At 36.2% G+C, this 6,011-nt stretch overlaps 1 pseudogene; it reads right to left on the bottom strand.

The window, feature by feature from the left end:
- Positions 1-466: 466 nt before the first annotated feature.
- On the bottom strand, positions 467-1,804 carry LOC145292038 (mitogen-activated protein kinase 14A pseudogene; annotated as a pseudogene).
- Positions 1,805-6,011: the final 4,207 nt, after the last annotated feature.

Below are 6,011 nucleotides of genomic sequence, written 5' to 3'. Positions count from 1 at the left end.
GGGTGTTGTACTGTTGTACTAGTGTTGTGCAACTATTTTGTACTTTCCCCTAACAATTTAATAAAGTCATCGTAAAACTTTAATTTAACTTGAAATACTATTTAAAAATAGCGTGGTTCAACAAGTGCATAAGCACCCGTCGTTGATTGCTTAAAAAGATAAATAAAAATAAAAAATCATATAAAAATAAACGTAATCTTGCAATATTCAAGTGATACGCTTTAACACGCACCTGTTCTGTTGCAGTTGTGTTTGAAATTAAGCGGACTTTTTTTTAAACATTTGAAAAATACAATTGACCAGATGAAAATACCACACAATATTATATTTCTTCTTTTGTAGAAAAACATAACAAAATAATTATATATATATATATATATATATATATATATATATATATATATATATATATATATATATATATATATATATAATAAAATAAATAAAAACAATAAATACCATCGAATTAAAAACAAATAAATAAACGGCCGTTTTCTTTCAATTTTTAAGACTAAAAGTGCTTAGTTGTCGTGGTGTCGCACTTAAAGCGACGTATTTCTTCCAAAACAAGAAGTTTCCATTCATTATTATTCAGGTCCATATCTTTGAACATATCTTTGAATGGCGTAGCTTTGATATCATCGCTTTCTTTGTAGATATCCCGAAAAAACGGATGTTGCAGAGCGTCGTCCACCGAAATGCGGGCATCCACATCAAGTATTAACATTTTATCCAAGAGATCAATCGCTTGGATGTTGTCCGTGTCGAAATAGGTCGCATAATTCTGCTTCTCATATTTTTCAAAACTTTTAAGGCAGTCCACTATATCGGGACACGTAAATTTATCGAGCATGCTGTCACTGGGCGACCCCACCAAACTAAGGATCTTCAATATCTGATCGGTGAAACTACTGCCGGCAATTAACGGCCGCCCCTTGTACATCTCACCCAGTATACAAGCCACTGACCACACATCAGCTGTTTGGTTGTATTTCGTCCAATTCAAAATGATCTCAGGAGCCCTATACCAACGGGTTTGCACGTAGCCTGTCATTTCGGGGCCAATCGCCCGGGCAAGTCCGAAATCCAAAATCTTAATGCGGTCGTCGCTTGTCACGCCTATATTTCCAGGTTTTAAGTCGCGGTGGATCACCCCGGCTGAATGGATGTACTGCACTCCGCGCATGATCTGATAGACCATCGCCTTGATGCGACCCTCCGCGAGCTTCTCCCCGTTGAGAAGGGTTTTCAGATCTTTGGAATAAAATGTCGAAACGACGTAGATCTCGTCAAAATCCATTTTCGTCATTGCCGGCGTGAAGATGTCGAGCAGATCAACAACGTTTTCATGGTGGAAATGTTTTAAGAGACACACTTCACGGTAAGTTCGTTTCGCTTCCGCAGCGGTCAAAAAAGGACGAATAAGTTTTTTGATGGCCACTTTTCTCGCCATACCTTCACGGGTTGCCGAACAGACATGGCTATAAGCACCGTTACCAATATATTCCAGGTTCGAATAGCAAGACGGATGGAGCCATTTGGTGTTGTAAATTTCAGTCTTAACATAGTCGGTTGGAAGTTCACTTTTAGGTAATGAGGTAGCCATAGTGCTAGCGTTAGCTTTGTGTGATTTTTGTTTCAGTTCCTTTATTAAATCATTGTGTAAATAGGAAATGAGTACATGTAATTTCCCCGACAACAACATGCAGCTGAAACCACAAGGGATTGCGGGAAACTAACATCAACAAAGGCAAATGTGACAGCTGTTGAAGGGAGACAACTCATGAATGACAAGAAAAACAAAAACAAAAACAACCACTTTCAATCATATGAAAATTATGGATTTTATTTTTTATAATAAATAATTTCACTCTTTTCCTCAAAAAAAAAAAAAAAAAAAAAAAAGAAAGAAAGAAAAGAAAACATATCAATTAAACATTGCCTAAATAAAATGTTATCAGTTCTGGTGTTATCGCTTTTTACATATTGGTTTCTATTTCTATAAGAATAGGATGATTCATTTCCTATGAAATAAATACTTAAGTATTATTAATCCAGTACAATTGCACGAATTATCAAACATAAAAAATACGCATTCATGCATAATTAATGCATAATGAAATATGCCTAGTAGTCTCAATATCTCTGTTTACCATTTAAATTGCTGTAACTATACTAAATTGTATTAACTGAGCAAGTTCCCTTCCGACCGTTAAACTTGAAGTAGTTTATTTTTGTATTATTTTTCTGGGTCACAGGATTTCTTTGTTTCCAGGAGAAAATTAAATACTTGACGCAAGTTAAAATACAAGTAAAAAGCAACCATACATTTATTATTTTAAAATTTTTATATTATTTAAATTATACATGATTTTAAGATTATATATACGTTTTTAAATTTCGTTCTTATTTTAAAAGTTATAACATTTAAGCTACTTGAATTTGTGTATTTTTCAAAACAAACGAAATATTTGGGCAAAAAGCAAAAAACAAACAAACAAAAAACAAAACAAAACCAATTGCATCTTAATATCACACGAGTTCCAGTTTAATAACTTGCAATGATTTCATCATCCACTTTAACAGCAATTATACATTCTTTTTACTTTGCTGCCTCCTGGGGGACATGGGGACATGGGGACATGGGCTTAAATTTCAGCATATCTGAACAGTTAAGATTTACTTGATGATTGCCAAAGCTAAATGTAGCATAAGGCCTCGTGGAGATGGTTTGCCAAGGAGCCATTTTGGTCGAGTACAAAAATAGTTAAGAATGGACTCACTGGCATTGTTCAGTAGGGGTACGTCGGCAGCAAACCAACCCCTCATCAAAGAGAGAAGATAATGGAGGGTGTGAACCATAACTCATCATGCTAAATGATTCCTACGAATGCTAAAAAGCAAATGACTTTAATTGCTACCCTTTTTCTTTCTCCACTTTGTTGAAATTCATTCTCTTCATCAAGCAAGTTTTCACAGAAACGTTTGAACTCAAAATATTTTCTGACTAATGAAGATCGTTTAAAACCCCAAGAAGTAGCGTGCCTATGTGAAAATGGTAAGCCGGTGCTAACTTATAAAATCTTATAAGACCTGATCAACAAAATCAGTTTTCTCCAGATTTCATCAGCCACACCTGAAAGACACAAGAGCAAACATGCATCTCACCTCCGCAGAAGAGGAGGAATAAGTTGCAAAAGAAAAGAACTCAATGACACGCATACCAGTTTCCTTCACTTTGTGCACACATTCCTACACGCAAGCAAGAGTCAGGTGAACAGAAACGAATTGCTACTCACAGCTATACATGCACTAACAAGAACAAGGAAAACCCACGCATGCATATACACAGTGCCACGCTGTCAAATACTCACATATGTATATTATTTACACACGCATAATCACACTATGAACATGATGAACACTATGTGCTACACAATTCTAGGCCTTGTAACTACTAACCCAACGTTCTTCACTGAACACGTGTTTACACTATAACTTAACATGAAAATGACTTTTTATATCTCTTGTATAAAAATGTTTGTTATAAAATTTCGTTTTTCTACATTTTTCATTTACAAAAGTTTGTTTATGTTTTTAAGTTGCACTTACTGCCTGATGACCCTTCTATTTTAATGTTTCATTTACTTCTATTTTAATGTTTCATTTACTTCTATTTTGACATGTATGCATGTTTATATATATATATATATATATATATATATATATATATATATATGTATTGTTCTTAAAACATAATTATCCACTGACACATGTTTCGTCGTCTACGACTCATCAGAGTGGCTATGACTCATCAAAGTGGATTTGAAATCGGGACCCCACAGTAAGGAGCCTAAGCTCTTACCGCTCGTGCATCTCGCATGATTGTTTGGATATATCGCGATTTACGTAGATCTAATTTGTTTTTGTTTCTGCGATACATTAAGTGCACTTTTGTAAATAATTGAATTCATTTAAAACGTATCGCAAAAACAAAAACAAATAACATCTATATATATATATATATATATATATATATATATTTATGTATATATACATATATATATATATATATATTTATGTATATTTCCATTGCTTATGACCTTACTCAGATTGTTCACGAACCCACCCGTGTGCCCGATACTGACGGCCAGTATGAAAGTCTCCTAGACCGTTTTCTCAGAACTTGCCCTGAATTGTGTTCAGCTTCCGTTCTGTCTCCACTTCGATCTTCCGACCACTCTGTTGTATCAGTTAAGATAAAAATGAAATGTAATAAATCCTCAGATGTACCTCTCCATCGTACAGTATATCGATACTCTATGGCTGACTGGGATAGCTTCCGTACATTTATATCAGATCTACCTCTGCGTTCCATGTTTAAAAAGGATGTGTCCTCTATAGTATCAGACCTGAAGGAATGGTTAATTGTAGGTATAGACCGTTTCATACCTTCGAAAAAATTCCAGCAAAAATCTAACAGCCAGCCGTGGTTCTCTCCAGAATGTGCTGCTGCCATTGCGCACAGAAATCACTTTTTCCATTGCTTCCAACGTAATAGATGTACTGAGACTAAAGCTGCTTTCAGGACTGCCAGTAACCACTGTAAAAAAGTTATAAAGAATGCAAGAGAGTTATATGCTCAGTCCGTTAAGTCCAAAGTAGCTGAGCAATGGTTTAGTTCCCACCAGTTTTGGCAAATAGCAAACAGAATCCTGAACAGAAACGTGTGCTCTATCCCAACTATCATCAATGGACCTGAGATAATCTCGTCAGCATCAGACAAAGCCAAACTCTTTGCCAAGAACTTTGCAGCTAATTCTACCCTTTGTAACCAAGGCCGCCAACCTCCAATATTTCCTCCTGTATCAGAAAACACGCTATGTGATATACAAATATTTGTACTTGATGTTGCTAAGCTAATTAAAAACCTTGATTCCAGTAAAGCAACCGGCCCTGATGGTATTCCAATTATAGTACTCAAAAGACTTCAACCAGAACTAGCGCCCATACTTACAAAACTGTTTAAATGTTGTCTTAAGGAGAATTGCTTCCCATCACCCTGGAACATCTCATTAGTATGCCCTGTATTTAAGAATTCAGGTGATTGCTCATCTCCCTCTCAGTACAGACCAATAAGTCTCCTGTGCGTCATGAGTAAGTTGCTGGAATATGTGTTAAATAGAGAAGTAATCAACTATCTCAGCAAAAATAACCTTCTTAGTGACACACAATATGGTTTCCATTCTGCTAGATCTACAGCAGATGTGCTTACAGTTATATCTCATAGGATTAGCGAATCTCTTGACGGAGGCTTCCTTTCTAGGGCAATTGCTCTTGACATATCAAAGGCCTTTGATAGAGTATGGCATAAAGGTTTACTTCACAAGATCTCTAGCTACGGTATAGCTGGAAATGTCTTCTCAATTATTAAATCATTTCTCTCTGATAGGTTCATAAGAGTAGTGGTTGATGAGCAAAAGTCAGAAGCTCGCAGTATTAATGCTGGAGTCCCTCAGGGTTCTATCCTGGGCCCAACTCTCTTCCTGATTAATGATCTTCCAAATCACATCCTTACATCATTCGTAGACATTTATGCTGATGGCACTATTATCTATGGTAGCACATCTAAGATCCTAAACGACCAAGTTCTCTCTCCTCTGATCTTGAGCAAGTGGTGCAATGGGGAAAGAAGTGGCTTGTTACTTGTAATGCATCTAAAACCAAGCTTTTATCTTTACATTACATCCCCATCTGGCATCAATTGAAATGAATGGCTCTCATCTTGAGGAGGCCTCATGTTTTGACAAGCTTCTGGGTTTGACTTTTACTCCTGATCTTAAGTGGAACACAAACATTAAATCTGTTGCCAAGGCCGCTGGAAAAATGATGGGATCTTTCTATCGATCCAGTAGATATCTCACTGCTGATGCAATTTTCTATCTATATAAGAGCCAGGTACGTCCAAGGATGGAATACTGTTGCCACATCTTGGCAGGAGCTGCTAGAAA

This window comes from Euprymna scolopes, chromosome 13, assembly GCF_053919585.1.
Source record: "Euprymna scolopes isolate OS-2025 chromosome 13, ASM5391958v1, whole genome shotgun sequence".
Classification (NCBI taxonomy): domain Eukaryota; kingdom Metazoa; phylum Mollusca; class Cephalopoda; order Sepiida; family Sepiolidae; genus Euprymna; species Euprymna scolopes.
This window is presented reverse-complemented; position numbering and strand designations above follow the sequence as displayed.